A 19,928-nucleotide genomic window follows, 5' to 3' on the forward strand; every position below is an offset into this window, starting at 1 on the left:
GTTTTTCAAATGTAAAGCTTTAACTCAATCCCCCTTATAAACTTTCCTCCCTATAGGGCACCTGGGATTCTACCGTTTGACCTGAATCTGTACCCGGACTCAGTGACTTACTGCAGTCCAGCGAGTTTGACCTGACAACTTGAAAACTTTTGCCGATGGGCCACAAAGTTGGTGGCCTTATTAAAGTTAAAGTGACTTAGCCATATTTAAACCCCCAGTGACTGTATTTTCTGTTACTCCTTAGGAACATGAATTTTGGCAAATCCCAATGAATTGGAACCAATAGCAACCATAGCCCTGAAGATGGATTATCTAGTAATCCGAAACGCGTTGGCAACTGAATAGACCAAATGGTGCTGTTTGGTACTGTTTAAATGGACTTGGATGATCCATGAGAAATGTTCTAGTGTGAATGTTGTAAACACTAGCCATTGAATATTGTGATGATTTTGTTTGTTTAAGCAACTTTTGAAAGTGGTGTACAGTAATTTTTGTAATAAGTGTAAAGGGTCATTCCGACTCATTGCTCTATATTCCACGTTACACTTTTCTGTATTAAAAATACTTTCATTACACATTGGTACTTCTCTTTAAAGGTATACAAAGTTAAGTTACTGGCCAAGTGCCAATTTTCCTTCTGTATTATTGAAAAAATATTCACTCTCGTCTTGAGAGTTAGGCTTTTGTATCTTTGTCTGATTCTGCTAAAAACAACTAAGGTACAGTCTATACTCCCGTATTTATCCCACCATTGGGATTACCGGGAGGATAGGCTTTTTAAGTGGTATCTGGGAGATTCTCCCACGTTGAGTGCATATGGGGCTATCGTGTGGCAACACACGGTTCTGTTCTTCTACCTAGCTCTGCCGGTCTCAGACAATGGATCCTCTAATGTGTCAGGGCCGGAAAGTGGAATAACCAAGCCGGAGGCTCGTCTGGGTTTTTTGTATTTGTATTATGCATGGACACCCTGCAGGGAGCAAGGCTTTGCAAGCAGGAAATGGGCCATGGAATTTGAGTAAGGCAATTCACACGAGGTGAGTGAATTCTCATACATGCTGCCCTCCATTCACACAGAAACCCATATACACGTTTGCATTTACACACCAATCTCGCCACACAGATACCCGTTTATGGACCTCCACACACAGCTCTTATTTGTCACAGTGTTAAGGCAAGGTCAGATTTACCCCCAAGAACACCATGACTGGCTTCACCTGTTAACTTATTTGCACTTTGGGTGGAGAGACACCATGTTGGATGTCTTTCCCTGTGAAATCCCAAGCTCTGCAAAACTCAACAGCCTTTCTCTCGCCCACTTCATCAGCCCTCCAATTTCATGTGCACATTCTCCTGTGTCAGTGGTACATTCTCCACTACACTGCTGCTCCTTCATCCTCTGTCCCTGTGAAATCACAAGCGCTGCAAAACAACTCTTTGAGTGTTTCCCCTTAAACACAGTACAGTGGAATGAGAGCACACTGCCATTCTATGGGGTGGGGGCTGCAGGGAGATACATTGAAACTAGGTTGAGTGTTCTCAAATAAATGCACATAACACTCTGTGTATTTCAGCCAATCTGATTGTCCAAAAAGTTCTACAATTCTTGGAAATTATCAATCAGAGTGACTGAAACAACAGTTGCCAAGTGCAATCAAAGCAAAAAGTGATGTATTCCATGTTGGCGATGGAGATAGTTGGTAAAGCAGGTGAGGAGGGAGGAGATGTGTTCTGACCTGGTATCACGGGCTGCCTAAACCTAATGGCCATTACACATATGGCATCCCAGCTGTGAAGTACAAGTGCTGATAACAAAAATAGTCTTGCCACCCTGAAGGAAAACACAGTTAAATTCTTTGACACATGTAGACTTCCTGCCGAAAACAACCTTACGGCTCCATTAAAATGAAGGCACCCCTGCTTAGAGGCCTGGGCACTGTTGCCTTAGAGCTATATTAATAAATAGAAGGTTAAATCAGCTCAGCAGGGATTCCGAACATGGCCTTCTATTGTTAAACATATTTCTGCTGCAGCATGCATATTACCCCACCAAGTAATCACTCCAGAACTTGGGCCTGGTCCCGCCGCCCCAAATCAGATCTGTAGAAGGAGCATACACTGACAGTGCAACGTTTCTCACTAGGCTCATAGGACCCGGGCTGTGTTAGTAACACGTGTCACTTGCCTGCCTTCTGACTGGCTCGTGCCTAGCCAGACTCAGCAACGGGAGAGCTATCCTAAATACACAAATGTATTAAAAGGGTATCTCTCGTATAACCTACCTTCCTTGCTTCCTTGCCCCCTTTGCCATCTGCCCCATCTCACTCCGTGTAACCAGCCTTTCACCCCACCAGTGTGCAGGGGCTTCTTGAAAACACATGTAATTCCTGGGGGGTGGAGGGCATTCCCATGCATCCAAGCCACTCGCATTTGTCCTGTCTCTCTATCTGCAGTGAACAAGGCTTCCTGCTTTAACAGTTTAAAGCCATAGGAGTGGAGCACCCTGGGCAGGAGCCACTTCCAGCACCTTGTTGGCCTCAAGACGTCCCCCTGGACCAGGAGCCGAAGTAAAGACAGGTAGGAGAGAGCCCCTACGATCCGATCCAGTGTGATGAGTGCAGTGCGCCTTAAATTGTGGGGTGGAAGGTGGTAGCAGAGGCCTGCAGCCAGTGGGGGTATATGCTAGGTAGACTGATGCATGCATCCGGAGCATTGGGGGTTTGGGGGTCACTGTGCTTTTGGATGTCATTCCCCAATCCATCTTCACTCAGTTCTGTCCTTCAGCAGTTTGTGCATGTGTTTCACCCTTGTCTCTAAGCCACTGACCTTCATCCTGTCTCTTCCCCTGAAGTGAACAAGGCTTTTCCTTATCACAGTCCAAAGCTGGAGGAGTGGAGCACCATGGGCATGAGCAACCTCAAAAACGTCCTTGTCAGCCTCGAGAAGACACCTCTCGACCAGGAGTAAAAGTGCAGCCAGGTAAGAGAGAGCTCTTACAGGAGTGCCATGAAGTGTTGGTTGGAAGGTATAAGAGAGTGTAGTGGGCCAAGGTGGCAGCAGAAGCCTGAGTGGGCTGGGGGCATGCACCAGGTATGCTTGCGCATGTATTCGGAGGATTGGGGTTGATGTGGCACTGTGCTTTTGGATGTCATTCCCCGACCCACCTTCACCAAGGTGTGTCCTTGAGCACATAACCTGTGTTGTGTGCTTGAACCCTACTGTTTTTTGGGTGGGTTGTGTCATGAAGACATTTCAAGTGACCCTGGTGTAGGGGGAATGTGTGAGGTGATGCTAGAATTTGAGCCCACTCACAGGACTTCAACGTTAGCAGTAATAATGTTTTGAATGGTGGCACCCACCTATGTTTTTATTTGGGGGAGCGGGAGCCCACAAGGTTTGTTTGGGTTTTTTATTTTACATGACAGTGGCCTACGTGGAGTGTTTTACTTCCAAGAACTGGGCCTTGTCTGGGTCAGTTTGGAATCCAGCATTGAGGGTGTGTTTCCTGATATTTTTAGGAGGCGCTGAGTGACCCAAACGCATGGGTGCAGTGCTATGGGCATTCTTTGTGAAGGTTGTAAGAATGACTGGACCGACAGCCTTGCAGGTTTGAAACCTGAAGTCGAGGGTTTGGTTCTTCATGTTTTTAAAGTTGAGTGTCACAACCGTATTTATGGGCTCAGCCTCTTGGTTGCCTGAGAGGTAGCAAACTGTCGTCCCATGTTCGGGCACACCACCCCTTTTGGGATGGCAAACTGCAAACAAAGGGAAGCATTGCTTCTGAAATGGCCTGCTCGACTTCTCCCAGCATTGGGTGCTGTCAACCACTCAGTATTTCTGTCACTATATGGTTGGGGTTCACAGACTGTCCTCCATTTGCCTCAGTCCTATTGGACAGTGCCCAACTTTTCCAGGTAAGGAACATCAGTACACTGCAACAGGCAGTCACATTTGTAGTTCCTCAAAACTCCATCCATTTATTTAACATCTTTAACATAGGGCATTAAGGAAATCAATAAGCTGATGACCAGCAGTTGTACCTAAAAGACAACAGCGTCAAAGTCATATCATGACTAAAACACTGATTTGTGCTTGTTCAAAGTAGGCTATCAAGCACATACCTACATCCCAACTTCAGCAAAACTGAGTTTGTGTTCCTTGGAAACTAAGCCACACAAAATAAAACTGATCAGGACAATCTGATATGAATGTCTTTGGGTTCACGCTGTGTAACAGTCTTACATGCCACATCTCTAGGAAGAAGAGTAGATGTAAGATGGGGCAAAAGTTGAGTAGGTCTTCTGAGTTTAGTATGGGGTTCTTCATCTGGGAGCAGGTTCTCTTCCATGTTCAGTGCATTTGACAAAGTGCATTGTGTGAAGAATGTGTTGATATGTTGATATGTTGCAGTCTGGCATATCTGTGGTGTGTTTGGAGTGGTCAATGTGTTCCCCTATCTTGTCTTTGAAGACGCTGTTGCTTGTATTGTACTTGCTGGTAGATTGTGGTGTTGCAGGGTCTGGCAATGGGTCCATGACATGTTTCACATCTTGGAAGGTCTCTCTGCTCTTGTGGAAGCTTCCATAATGGTTAAGTCATGGTTTGCTTTTGCTGTGGTGATGACTGTCATATGAGCTGACTGGAGGATTTTCAGGTCTAAGGGGTCTTCTACTTTGTGGAACTTTATCTGAAATTGTTCTTTTCTGCAGATGCCATGTTTTTTGCTGAGTATCTGTGTACCTAGGTGTGGAGTGCATGGCATCCTAAGGGTTATGATACATGGAGGGTACCAGAGATTTCTGTTTTGTTGCAATGCCAAGGAGGGGGAAAGTGATCAAGTCCTGAAATACCTTAAGATGGTTCTCTCTTTTGAAACTGTATCAAAGCTACTCCTCTCACTGCACACACACCCCCTCTCGTTACTGGTTTGGTCTGAAAGTGTGAGGTGGTTAGACTGTGAATATCTTGTAGGGGAAAAGTTGTTTTGATGTCTCAGGTGTCTGGGTGTGTGCGGTCAATCAGTATATACACTTTTCATACAAGTACGGTCTCGCAAGTGTAATCAGGTACTGGAAGGCATTACATTACCAAGTAATAGGTAGCCTAAGCTATATGTAGTGAAAGTAATTGGAGATTTGAAGGTGGGTCAGTTGGTTGGGGAGAAGTGATGGTTTGGCAATAGTGAGGATTCCTGCTGGTGTGTCTTTGTAATAGATTGCAATTCTAATCAAAAATGCCACCATTCAGGTGGCTCCTACAGTGAAAACTCTGGGTATGATGGTCAACCCAGACCAGCTACCTACAAAAGAACACAGCGTATTACCTGAGATTAATGAAAGCTATTAAGCCGTTTCTTAATGAAGGTAATATGGCCACGATAGCGAGAGCCATTATTCTATCACGGCTTGATTATGGTAACGCCCTGTTGCTGGGGGCCTCTTCTAAGGACTTATCTAGCTGCCAAGTGATCCAGAATAATGCGGTCAGGCTTGTCAAGAACTTAAAGAAGAAAGATCACACCACAGCAGATAGACTATCATTACACTGGCTCAGGGTTGAAGAGCGTATCAAGTTTAAGGCCCTCTGCTTGGTGCACAAGTGCTTCTACGGCTCAGCGCCGGTATATTTGAAAAAGAGCCTAGTGCCCTACATACCGAGGAGAAGTCTACGCTCGGAGGGTAAATGTCTGCTGTCAGTCCCCAACTTTAAGTTGAAATCTGGCTTGGGCAGATCTTTCGTGGTGATGGCCCCCAAATTATGGAACAGCCTGCCAGAAGTGCTGAGATCAGAGGCAAACCACCTTACCTTCAGGAAGCACCTGAAGACATACCTCTTCAGATGAAGAGCCTGGGGAAAGCAATGTTTCGGAGTCCTTAATAGACCGCAGTGTTTGTCACTTTATGTCTGTCTTGTTGTTGCTGTATTGTAAGTGCTAGCGCCCTGATGCCCACGGGCTACCGGCGCTATATAAAATAAAATACATACATACATACATACATACTGTTAGCCTGCTGAGACATGGACATCAGACAAATTAAATGAGTGCTAGTGGGTGGTGGAGGGATTGTGCCTCTTTTATATGCCTGACTTGTTTTCTTTATGTTTTGGGAATTATTTCGCCCAGAACAGTGGCTGCGGATATCTATGCACTCTATCAGACCAATCTGCAGGCGAGTGTTGAAGTTCACTGAAATCCGCTCCCAAGTAAGTCCGTGACTAGATAGGTATAACTATGCTGCGGGCTCCATGTGGTGATTTGTGAAGCAGCATGGTATACTTACTAGGAATCCCAGTTTATTACCTGCACTCTTCTTGCTCTATGAACATTAATACTTTTCTCAGGTTTGTCTCTTCCATGTGAAATGATAATTTATACAGGGGCTCCCCACTAGGTTAGGCTCATGCAGTTTGCGTCTAACCAATCGGCCATCGAAGTGCCTGATGGGGCAGTGAGTTCTCTCCCCTTGTGCTCCCCAGGAAGCTGGTTGACGTCAAAATCTCTGCAGCTGTATTTCTCTTGCTGGTGGACATGGACACAATCTTCTCTACATCCAACACCACAGACCAGGGCTCGTCACTAGATTAGGCCTATGCAGTTTGAGTCTATCCAACCCGCCCATCGGAGCACCTGATAGGCAGTGAATTCTCCCACTTGTGCTCTCCTGGGCGGCAGGTTGAAGGCAAAATCTCTGCATCCGTCTTTTTCTTCCAGGTGGACCTGGGCATCGTCTTCTCTGCATCCAACACAGTAGACCAGGGATCGCCACTAGATTAGGATTACAGAGTTTGCATTTATCCAACCCACCCATCGGAGCACCTGACAGGCAGTGAGTTCTCCCCACTTGCTCTCCGCTGGGAAGCTTGTTGATGGCAAATTCTCTGAAGCCGTATTTCTCTTTCAGGTGGACACGGGCATCATCTTCTCTACACCCAACAACAAAGACCAGGATTTGTCACTAGATTGGGCCCATGTAATTTGAGTCTATCCAACCTGCCCATCGGAGCACCTGACAGGCAGTGAGTTTTCCTGCCTTGTGCTCCCCTGGGCAGCTGGTGGATGGCAAAATCTATGCATCTGTCTTTTCTTGCAGGTGGACCCAGGCATCGTCTTCTCTACACCCATTACATTAGACCAGGAATTGCCACTAGATTAGGATGATGCAGTTTGCATGTATCCAACTCGCCCATCAGTGCATCTGACGGACAGTGAGTTATCCCCTCTTGTGCTCTGCTGAATAGCTGGTTGAGAGCAAAATCTCTGAATCTGTCTATTTCTTGCAGAAGGACCCGGGCATCGTCTTCTCTACATCCAACACAGTAGACCAGGGATTGCCACTAGATTAGGATTATGCAGTTTGCGTTTATCCAACTCGCCCATCAGAGCACCTGATGGGCAGTGAGTTCTCCCCTCTTGCTCTCCGCTGTGCAGCTGGTTGATGGCAACACATCTGCAGCTGTATTTCTCTTGCAGGTGGACACGGCATTGTCTTCTCTACATTGAACCCCAAAGACCATGGCTCATCACTAGATTAGGCCCATGCAGTTTGAGTGTAGCCAACCTGCTCATCGGAGCACCTGACAGGGATTGAGTTCTCCCCTCTTGCGCTCCCGTGGGCAGCTGATTGACAGCAAAATCTCTGCAGCCATCTTCCTATTGCAGGTGGACTCAGGCGTCATTTCCTTGACAGCCAACACCACAGATCAGGGCTCGCCACAAGATTAGGCCCATGCAGTTTGCCTCTATCCAACCAACCCATCGGAGCACCTAATGGGGCCGTACATTTCCCCCTTGCGCTCCCCTGGCCAGCTAGTTAAAAGTAAAATATTTGCTGCTGTTTTTCCCTTGCAGGTGGATCACACACACCAGGGCTCATCACTAGACTAGGCCTCAGCAGTATTTTAATTAATGCATTTCTAAATATGTCACTAAACTACTGGTTGCTCACAGTAATCTTAATTTGATTTTTTAAAATGGTTTGTAGTTGGAAGTTGAGGGAGGTGGTAGGACATCGATGAGGTGGTATGGCATGTGTGGGGGGTTTGAGGGAGGTGGGAGGGAATGGATGTAAGTGCGTGATGGGTTTATGAGGGCTAATTAGTCTGTTTCCCTGTTGTTTTACCATACACAGTTACTTAAAGTGAGCATACCCCTCTAGAGACTAGAACAACATATGCAGTCAGCCACTGGTCTTCCAATGTGCTGTGGTTAAGGTTTGCAAAAGGATTTTGCCCTACCTCCACTCCCATTTGGAGAGTGTGATGAAAAGGTGGGGTGGTCTTCTGTAGAGAGTGTGTTTTTTTGTTTGATACAAGCTAGGCTTCTTGAGTATGGTGTGGACAACATGTTCGCAGTCATCAAGCAGTCAATAGAGCCCTATGAATTTGTGTGCAACACTTTGTGCATCTTAGAAGGTTGTTTACATGTAACGTAAAAATGATGCCCCTGTTCAAGGATGAATGTATGCCTTGTCCAAATTGACCCACGTTCCATTGGTAATGTGGCATGTCAGAAGAGGATAGTATTGTATCAATCAAATGAAAAGGTGGAAACTCCTAACTCCCAAAACTATCGGTTTTCCATGCCTTGCACAAAACTAACTAAGGTGCTTTGCCAGTCGTCTGTCAGTCAAAAAGGAAGATCTATCCTCCATCCAAACAAATCTATTCTCTCCCTACCACTATCACTGAGTTTGCATTCAGGGCAGGAAGCTTTTCTTGTGTCACCAGGATGGCTCCAGGCGGCTGTGCTTCTCTTCCTCTCGCTCTGTGTCCACTCAATAATGCAAATGGTTATGAGGTCTCTGTGTCATTGATGGATTTAACAGTCCACCAACTTTCGGTCAGGCCACCACCTAACGTTTGGTATCTTCATTCAAGATCCTTTCTCTCTGAATGAAATATAAGGCAACAGACCATTACTGAACAATGGGGTATGAACAAGATTTTGGGACATGGTGCATGTGGGAGTTGAAGATGCTGTGCAAAAAAATGAGAGACCTAGCTGGATTTGAGGAATCGTCATGGCAAAGGAAGACTCTTTTAAAGGACCCATGGCTTCAATATTGCTTCACAAACTGTAATACATTGTGAGTAATCTGTATAATATGGTGCCCATGTAAGAAAATATATATAGGTATAACAAAACGAAAGGTTAAGATACGCAGAGGCAACCATAAGAGCTGTATAAAAAATAACATACCGCCCCAATTGTTATCCACTTTATGACAAACAATCATAAAAGTGAAGAATTTAAATGGTCCATGTTACGAAAAATGTACGTGACTTCAACAAACATTTAGATAAAAAGAGATTAACTAAAGATGAAATGCGTTTAATTTTTCTCACAAATGGTCACGTGATGAGGCTAAACAAATGCATGGATTGGCGTAATATCAGTATGTAAATTACGCACACACTTGATTTTACTCATTTACTTCCTCTGCTTAGCCACACCGAATTAACTATTGGTAAGCTTTGGATTTAATGAAATTCATAGCCAAGACATGTAATCAACGATTGCACAGCTACGCTTACATTTCAATGTATACCATTATAAACAAGTACCAACACTACTTTACAATATGGCTGCCAGATTCTTCTGCCTCTGGCACACTATTGAGAAAGAAGCTGAACTACTTATACAAACAGCGAGAGACACTACGCAATGCTAACTTGAGATTCAGTCCCGCTAAGCAACAAACGTATGAGTGGAGGGGATATAACAACAGAGGTAAGTACTGAATGCTTAACAGCCCGAATACAACTAGACAGTTGCATTGAGAGTCGCTTGAAGTGACACTTGACTACAGCGTGCATATATTACCCATTTTGATGTGATTATCCCCGCAGAAGTTAAGCACTTCCTGTATCTATGAGATCTCGATAATATAATGACAAAATGAATGGTGTGCCGTGAATAGACGAGATTACCTGAAGCCACTAATAGACATACAGGACAAAAGTATTCATGATTGCCTAAAATGTACCATTGAAGTATGTTATCATTTAATTAAGAATCACAATGATACTAAGATTGCACCGTCCAAACAAAAAACAGCATGTTTTGCTAGACTACTAGTTTTGCCAAAATGACAGGATAGTTACCCACTGTTTTCATTTTCTGAATTGCAGTTAGCTGCTTAACTTTACTATGCGACTCAAGAGGAACTACAATATAATTTTCCTGAAACCACTCTTGTTATCAAATGATTCTGTCCACAAGACACTCGAGTGAAATACATTAAGTACATGAATAGACTATCTGAATTAAGGTTTGAGGATGTAAATGCCTACATTAGAGTTGTAAAAGCTAGTGAACACCCATCACATTATTTTTATATCGTTTAAGAAGAGAGACAAAGTAGAAATGGATCTTCTTCACTACCTAATTTGAGTCGCAAAGAGTCGGATTGGTAATTCTTGATTAGAGAGAAGACTTAATATTAGATTGAGACTAATTACCTTTATTTTAATACAATGAACAACTAATTAAAAGTGTTCATCTGTATCTCTAAACACAGGGAATCACAGAATGATAAGAGAGTGATTTACAGCCCCCTGTTTGCTGTATATACAGAACATCTAACATCAGAACATTCCCCTAAAGAATGTCCATAACTAATTGAAAACAAGTTTGAAGGAAAGAAACATGTTGGGATATAAGCGACCTTGATCAAGAAAACAAGGCCAATCATTTAAGAAGAAATTGAATGATTGATTCATTTTATTATTTTCCATCACTAGAATTGCCATGTATCGTAATGTATTAATATTGTGAGTGAATGAATTGTCAATAGATTGACTGTTTTGTAATATGGTATATGTCGGTATGTCCTACTAGGCTAATGAATCTGTGAAAAGACCTTGAGGATTTATAGTTAGTACAAAAGTAATGTTTTAATTGCTGTTTACTATTTTTCTACATAAATAATTGTTACATTGATTCTTAATAATACATTTTCTATCTTGTTTTGTAACTACATAATGAGTAAAGAGTATTGAATCTTTTATCTTCCCCACATTACAAAAATATGTTTTCCTGTATATTATAGTATACACATTTGATCTTTATATAAACTCTTTTGAGTTCATTTAACCAGTATTGACCGTATGGTGTATGGTAGCCCGGTATCCCCTAATACTAAATAGTCACATTCACACGCCAGCTTTCTTCAAGGTTTGATTGCTGTGCATCTCGGTCTCTCTCAGCTTTCGCTGCACATCTGACTCGAAACTCCCAGGCTTCTCTCTCCAATGGGACTCCTTCTTCTGTTTTGATAACCTTTTGGTGGGTCTTCCCCAGTGGAGCCTCATAGTCCTTTGTCTCTGTTTCCTGGGTGTTTTCAATTACTCGGGCACTTTACCTCCTGTCAGTATTACAAGAATATGTCTCCTTATGATGAAACACTGGTTTTATACCACTGTAACAAACAACAGCGTGTTCTTCTTGTATTCTTTGGAGTGCAGCTGTTAATGGTGGGTTATGGGGGGGTCTCTCACAGTGAGGTCCTGCTTACCTCTACCCTGGAGAAAGGCTATTTTAAGGGATGTTCCAAAGACCACACAATTTCAGGCAATGGTGTATATATGCCTTCTAGTTTCAACCTCCAGTTTTTTCGAGTAGACCAAATCCCTTGTGTTTTCCCATATGTTTTAATTAGGAGACCAATGTTAAATGCCTAGTCATGCATTTTGCTGGCTCTCCCATTTTCATGAAATAGCCACTGGCAAATACAAGAGGCTAATGTGAATGTTCAAAGACCAATGCATTCTCCCAGCCTGAAGGCTGCTTCCCTGCCCCACCATCTTACTCCCGCGCTCCAAATCCGGTGTAATGTCGCCTTGGCCAATCGTTGAGGCCCTCATTACACTTCGTCTATAACTTGGGCTCAGGGCAGTTGCACACAATCCGGCCATCCGGATCTGGTGTTATTTCCATATTACAGTGACATCTCTGTAATGTATGTCTAGTCTGTGGTTTTTAAACAAAAAAAAAACACACTTAAAACACTTTTGGATGAGTGATTATGAGGTCAAAGATCAAATGGCCAAGCAACTCAACATAGCTGTGCCCTTAATAGAAATGTGTGTACAAATGCTTTGAGCTGTCACCACACATGTCTGCATTGATTGCACAGTTTCAAAACAATTGCCAAAAACCCACTAAGAATGATTGTTCTAAGGTGAAAGGTCAACAATAATTGCCACTTGACTTAGATATCGCATTCCTGGGATTTATAAATCTGCTCAAGAGTTGTGAACATTTGACCATAAATCATGTTTAGAATCTCTATTCTGAAATCAAGGGTCAAATTAAGTGGCCACTCTGACTATCTAGAACATTTATGAGATAGCAGATACCATAACCTTTACAGTGATACCACACTCATCGAAATCAATGGTTGCTGTGAAATTACAAAAAACGGTTTGCAAATGCTAATTTTAAGGTCAAAGGTCAAATGTCCTATCCCCAACATGCATTTCATGACCATGGCAATGACACCTCTCGTGTGTAAATGTTATACATGGTAGAAGAACAAAAACAAAAAAATAATTTAGGTGAATGATTTCGAGGTCAAAGGTCAAATCCCAAATCATCTCAATCAACCTGTATCTTTTATTTATTTATTTATTCATGTATTTAGAGTTCTTATAAAGCGCCTTTTGCCCATGGGCCTCAAGGCACTACAAAGAAACATTACTTACAAGTAAAACAAACATATATATCAGGGACAAACAGTACAGACCCAACATGGTAAAAAGAAATAAAACAATGTACAATGGGTTTGAGATGACACCACATTTGTCTGTATCGAACCCACAGTTACAAAGCAATTGAGAATGATTGTACTAAAGGTCAAAGGTCAACTAAAATGTCCACTTGAGTAATGTATCCAATACATATGATAATACATGGCAATACATTAGTGTTGGATTCACATTGTCCTAAAACTGTTCAAGAGTTGTCATAATATAACAATAAAATCCTATTTAGAATCATTTTTCTGAGGTAGAAGGTGAAAAGAAAAGGCTAACTATCTGTACCATTGACAAGTAGCACATTCAATGACCATTACAGTGATACCCCACACATCTAAATCTAATTAATGGTTGCTGAGAAATTACAAAAACACTTTTCAAATGGTCATTCTAAGATCAATGGTAAAATGTCATACCCCCTACACCCTACTTGAAGCCTAGAAGACAAAGTACCAAACATGACCATTCCAATAACACCTCTTTTATATAAATGTGCTAAATTGTAGCGGAGCAACAACAAAAGGTCAAAGGTGAAATGACAAAACCCCAGGCCTTATTTGATCCATACATTAAAAAGCACAAATCAGGACTCTCGAGGAGACACCTCACTTGTCAAAATCAGTACCATGGTTGTACAACAATGAACAAAAACACACTTTGCACTTGATTATTGTGAGGTCAAAGGTCAGATGTGATAACCTTTGAACCTATTAGAGTAATGGATTACAGAGAGAATGTCATTAACTTTCAAAAGACACCACAATCTGAACAAACAGATTTAGGGTTACAAACATATGGTGCAAAAAGAAATTCAAAAGGTCAAAGGTCAGATACAATCACCATGTGACCCATTGGCTCACATACAGAGATAACATGTCTGAAAATTCTCTCATGACTAAACATACATAGCAGAAGAAACCATTTAATAGACTTTATTGAATTCCAAGTCGGCAATAGAGATTCTTACAGGAAAAATAGCAAAGGAATAAACAATGTCAGCCATTTTGAAATGTATGTTAAATGTTAAAGGTATTTATACCACACACCGTCACCAACAAATTGGTCCGCAGACGCTCAGGCGTATCTGTAAACAAGGAGGCAGGTTGGTTAGGTTAGTCGAGTGAAGAGGGAGTAGGAAAGTGAGAGAAGTGGTGTGCTGTTGGCGGCTCCAGTTCAGTTTTCACTGTGCGCTGAGTTTTGGTGCGAGTATCAGACCGATGCTAGACCTCCTGTGCTATTGGTGCAGTTTATTTGTTGTTTGTTGGTTGTTGTTGGGGTGTGGTGAAGTTCATGCAGTTTGCTGGGCGAGAGATGGTTGTGTGGATTTTCGTGGGAGTTAGGTAAGCAGAGATTTGTGCTTGGGTTAGAAGGTTATATATCCTCGGCAGTTGCAGGTCTTGTTATATTTACCTAGCATTCCTGTAAGAAATCTTAATTGCCACTTTCCTTTCTTGTCCATCTGATTGTTGTGGGTGATGGGGTGGCGCGCTCCCCGCTATTTTGTATTTGAACTAAGTGATAAGGACGGGTGTGTCTAGACCCCTCTCTGGTATTGGTGCTGTGGATTTCCAGTTCCCTACTCCCTCGCTATTAATTTCTGTCGATGTCTGTTGGAGCTCGTGTGTAATTTGGCCACGGTGCTATTGATACTCGTCCTTGTTTGTTTGTTTTTTTGTTTTATTTGTATGGCGCTCCAAACCCAGAGGTAGAAGGGCGCTTAAGAATTTGGTTACAGCGTTGAGAAGTATCTTTGTGTTGCATACTTCGTACAAGTTTATAATATATACATATATATACAGTGATCAATAAACAGAGCATATGCAGTACGTACAATATACAATTTTCAGTATAAATACAGTGTCTAAGCCAGTTACCGCACGGGTCTGGTGTTAATGGCGTTATTCTTTGTTTAGCAGCCAGCTGATGACCTGCTTCCTAAAGATCTGGAAGGATTCGACAGTTTTGATGTTAAGCGGTAGGGAGTTCCAGAGTTGGGGGGCAAGCACTGTGAAGCTTACCCCTCCAGCTCTTTTTAGGTGGAACCTGGGCACTAATAAGCAAAGAGAGTTGGAGGATCTGGTGGATCTGGTGGCAGGTTTCAGGGTGAATTTATTAGGTAGATATGGTGGTGCTAGGTGATTGAGGGATTTGTACGTGAGGCAGATGGTTTTTATATCAATTATTTGGCGTATGGATAGCCATTTGCAGGCTTTCCTAGTAGCAGAGATATGCTCTTGTCTAGGAATGTTGAGGGCTGCGTGCAAGGCGTTATTTTGTATTACCTGCAGCTTGTTGAGTACGGATTGATTAGCACCTAGGTACAGGCGGTTACAGTAATCCAGTTTGGATTGTATTAGGGCCCTGGCAAGGGTGAGGCAGCTGTTGGGTGATAGGAAAGGTCTGCTGGCCCTAATGAGCTTGCCGGTATAGGCAGTGGCGGAGGCGGTCATATTGGTGTGTATGCTAAGGTTGGTGTTGGCATCTAGGTAGAAACCAAGGGTTTTTACGCTTTTGGCTATGGGGATGGCATGGCCATCGATGGTGATGTTGTTATAGGTAGGGTCAAGTTTAGTTAGAGTGTTGGGGGAGCCGATGATTAGGAGCTCTGTCTTCTCATTATTCAGGCAGAGACCATGGGAGGCCATCCATGCCTGAATGACGAATATTTTGTTGATCCAGGCGGAGTCTTCTTGGTAATTACCAGAGATGGTGAGGAGTATCTGGGTGTCATCTGCGTAGTTTGTGTAGGTGACACCCAGACGGTCCAGTTGGTCAAATAGAGGCTTTGTAAATATGTTGTACAAAGTGGGGGATACACAGGATCCTTGTGGGATGCCGCATGTGAATGGAATGGGGTCTTCTGCAGCTGTAGTGGAAAAGACTCGCATGGTTCTGTTTGCCAGGAAGGATTGTATCCATGTGATGGCAGAGGAGGAGAAGTGGGCTCACGGTGGCAAGGTGATTACAGAGGACTTCATGGCTGACCAGGTCAAAGGCCGCTGAGCAGGCAAATAGGAGTAGGATTGAGGCATTGCCTTTGTCTTTAATTTCATCAATCTGGCTTTTGAGATCAACAAGGGCGGTTTCAGTTCCGTGTTGAGGTCTGAAGCCAGATTGACGTATTCCTAGCAGTTGGTTGGATTCCAGGTATTCCTGAATTTGTCCAGGATTTTCAGTAGGAAGGGGACTGTGGTGATGGGCCTGTAGTTGGTGGGTATGGCCGGGTCGAGGGATTGTTTTTTCAGGAGTGGGAGAACCCATGATTGTTTTAAGTTGCTGGGGATAGAGTTATTGGTGAAGGATAGGTTGATGAGTTTGGTAATGAAGGGGGGGAGCTCTTTGGCTGCATCTTTTATGATCTGTGCCGGGCAGCTGTCTCCTTTACAGTTAGAGGGTTTCAGGGAGGTGATGATTTTTTGAACTTCCGGGATGGTGACTTTTTTGAACGCAAAGCCTGCGCTAGTGTTGTTGGGTGTGGGAAGGCTAAGGTTGGTGACCTTATTGTTGAAGAGTTGTTGCCGTTTGTCTTCGATTTTGGTTTGGAGTCCTAAAATTTTATTGTTTAGGGCGTTCTGGATGTTGGTGCACCAGGATTTGTCTTTCAGGCAGGTTTCTGGAGGTGAGATAGGGTTTTCTAGTTCCTTCAGAATTTTAAATAATTCTTTAGTGGAGGATCCTGCCTGAGTGATCCTGGTGTTGTATGCATCTTTTTTGGTCCGGATTATCTCGCTTTTGTAAAGTGAGGATAAGTTAGTGAGGTTGGATTTGTTTTCTGTGGTGGGGTTAGTCTTCCAGGTGTGATGAACCTTAGCTTTCTCTTTCCTGAGTAGTTTGAGCTCAAGGGTGTACCACGAGTTCAGATGAGCTTTGGGTTTAACTTTGCGTATTTTCAAGGGGGCAACGGTGTCCATTGCTCTGGCCATGGAATCATTGAAGGTGTCGATCAGCAGGTTTAAGTCAGCGTTGGCTGGGAGAGCATTGAGGGTAGGTAAGACCAGTGGTAGTAGGGCTTCAGCAGTAATGTTGCGTTTATTCCTGGTGGGACATGCTGGTACCATGGGGTGCTTATTGGGCAGTTCCTGATTGGTGTTGACCTCAAGGGGGATCATGTGGTGATCGGTCCATGCCAGAGGTTGGGGGTCTTTGCAGGTTGTATTGCAATTGTGAGTTGCTACCCAATCAAGGGTTCTGCCTTTTTGGTGGGTAGGGAGTACAATGAGTTAAGTAAGACCATGATCGGTTAGGACATTGGCTAGGGATGCAGCATGTGCATCGTTCGGGTCTTGGTAGCCTTGTCTTCCTTCCTGTCTGGCTGTGTATTTAGTCTTTAATTTCGACCTGTCATAGCTATCTATTAATTGGTGAGTTTGGTGTGTCGTAAACAAGAAGGCAAAACAATGTATGTAGGACTAACCAGAACCACTGAGAATATTCATTTTCCCTTTGCATCATATTGCCACTAAGTAAAACCTGATTTCTCTAATGGTGGTTCTAAATTATTGGGATTTCCCTTTTACTTTGTTTATAATATTTGTGGGTTGGAAAAAAGTTTTCATATGACACTAATGGGATGCACATACTAGTTGCCCCAAAAAAATAAAAAATAAAATAAAAAAAATGGGCATTCTGATTTTTGTCTGAGCAGCACACATAATAGGCATGAAATTTGGCCATCTACCTACTAAAAACAAAAATATTTTCTGAAAGTGCTACTTCTGTGGTCAGTGATATATATATTCTTTACAGTGATATATGTCCACCACGTTGAATTATGTCATGTGACACAAAGGTGTTCTTTTTGGCTCATTTTATAGAGAACCATAAACTGAAACAGAAAATGTAAGGTTACCCTACTGTATTATCAATTTCTAGCGAGCTATAGCAGTCTGAGAATAAACAGCTAAAACTCAGAGAAAATAGTATGGCATTGAGTGTTTTCAATGGGCACTAATAGGGTTAAAGGAAACTGGCAAGACTAATATCCTAAATTACACCCACAACGGTAATATTGTGCTGGAAAGTCTGATACATTGCTGAATTTTACTCTTGGAGTGCTGGGTATTTTGCACAATTGCACAAGCAGCAATGATGTAATCAATATCACTGAATTTGTTATAAAAGATGCCTGCATTGTACAGCTACGAGGTATGTTGTTGCTTCTCATACATGAATTTTCAGGGTCACCCTTATCCATTACTCCACCATGAGAATGCACAGCCAAAGATTCCAAGAACCTTTTCCAACTGTCTTTACTCTACTGAGCTGTTTATGCCCAGGTAGAGTTTACACATTTCACTTGTGGTTTGCCATATTTTAATGCCCTTCCAGTCCAAGGGATAGGAGGTACATCACCTGCAGCATGTAACTTGCTGTATTTCCATTTTGCCCACTGCTAACACCAGAGTTGTAACCATGAGAAGGGGGTTGAGTTCTTTTTATTCAACATTTTTATAAGGCATGCCTGTACCACTTGCATATATTCCATATGTAAACTTTACCATTTGACAAGACTGGATGTAGAAATGTAGTTATGTTGCATTGATATTACAGACCATTTTAGGTGCTTTTCATAGAGTGACAACAGGCAATTCGTAAGTAAAAACAGATATTAGCAATGAAACCAAAATTCCTCATTCCAAACTTCTCTCACTTGGCAGACAGCTGATGTTCTTATCACTTCCTCTAAAAGATTGTTTTCGGGTAGACAATTAGCCATAACAATTACCGCTAATGCACTTAATTGTAGAACACACTGCCTTATCCAAATCTTGGGCAGCAGAGATCTTAAAACACTCTGTCAACTAACATAACATAGAAGATCACAGGCTTGAATTAACAGAGAGGAAGCAACAACTTACTGATCCCTGCAACCTTAAAAACAATGTTATAATGTCATGGAGCACACATGGTGGACACGATTGTGGTGAAGGGGAGCAGTTTGGTCAACACAGACAGTTTTTGTGGAAATGGTGGAGTCTGGCAGATGTGTAGTAAAGTTGTGGGGCGCATGCACTGTTTGGGCTAAGGGCAGAGGAAAGCCTAAATATGCCACTATGTACAAAGCAATAGGGGTAACTGTGTATGATGGGTGTGCTTATAGATTCTGTGTGTATGGTAGTCACAGTTGCTGAGAGTATAGTTTCCGTATATGTTTAACTTAGTTCATATTTTCTATTCTGGAAAACTTGGCTATCAGTGTGCATGTGTCATATATAAATATATTTTCAAAATAGAATTCAGTGCAACATGCACATCTAACATTCAGTCACCTGCAAACAATTTAGTAAATCAAAGCAGCCAATAATTAGATATTTTGCCTGATTTTTTTTTCCAAGTGGAAAACACCCTAAAACCGGTTCAAAATGTGGACAAAGTGAGAAAAAAAAAACTATAAACCCATTTATGTAGAAATCTGTGAGATTTGTGATGGCATCTTTCATGTCAGGGTGTTAGTCCCTGCAGTGCACACCGGTGGCGCGAGTTATGGTTGCGTAGCTTACCATAACTGGCAAATTTCTCAGTTTCTTCAGTTTTACCTGTAACCAGAACGTCCCTGTAACAAAGTTTTTCCATTGAATTTCATAGGTTTTTGCTAGTACAACTTAACCATAACGTCCCTTTAACAATGTTTTTGTTAGTGAATTTCATAGGATTTTAGTAGGGCACCGTAACCAGAATGTTGCTTTAGCACAGTGTTTTCTGTAAAGAAGATAGTTGTTTGGTACTGCAACGGAACCATAATGTCCCATTAGCAAATTGTGGGGTGTATGTATCCATTTGTGCTACCCTTTCCTTGTCCGAATAGTGTTGGTGTATCTTAGCAATTACAGATGTACATGGTAAATGTTGGTGAGTGTTTCAGTAGTTTCTCTTTTTGTGTTAACATTGCATGGTGAATCTGCGCCGCACAGTACTGTCCGAGATGACTACAGATGGGCAATATGGACATTTCCTAGGGAGACTGCATCTGGTTGGCGTTTGTGCAAGCACACTGCAAGTATCCGTAGGACTCCATTAGTGTCTGTATGTCTGCATCTTCTGATGCACTTTTACCCATGCATAGGTCATCCACTGTGTGCTGGTAAAACTGCCCCTGTCGCCAGCCCTACGGATTCATACAGTAGGCTACCGCATTTCACGTACTCATGCCGATTACGTGAGTGGCTCTG

This window comes from Ambystoma mexicanum, chromosome 6q, assembly GCF_040938575.1.
Source record: "Ambystoma mexicanum isolate Mex_15411 chromosome 6q, UKY_AmexF1_1, whole genome shotgun sequence".
Classification (NCBI taxonomy): Eukaryota; Metazoa; Chordata; class Amphibia; order Caudata; family Ambystomatidae; genus Ambystoma; species Ambystoma mexicanum.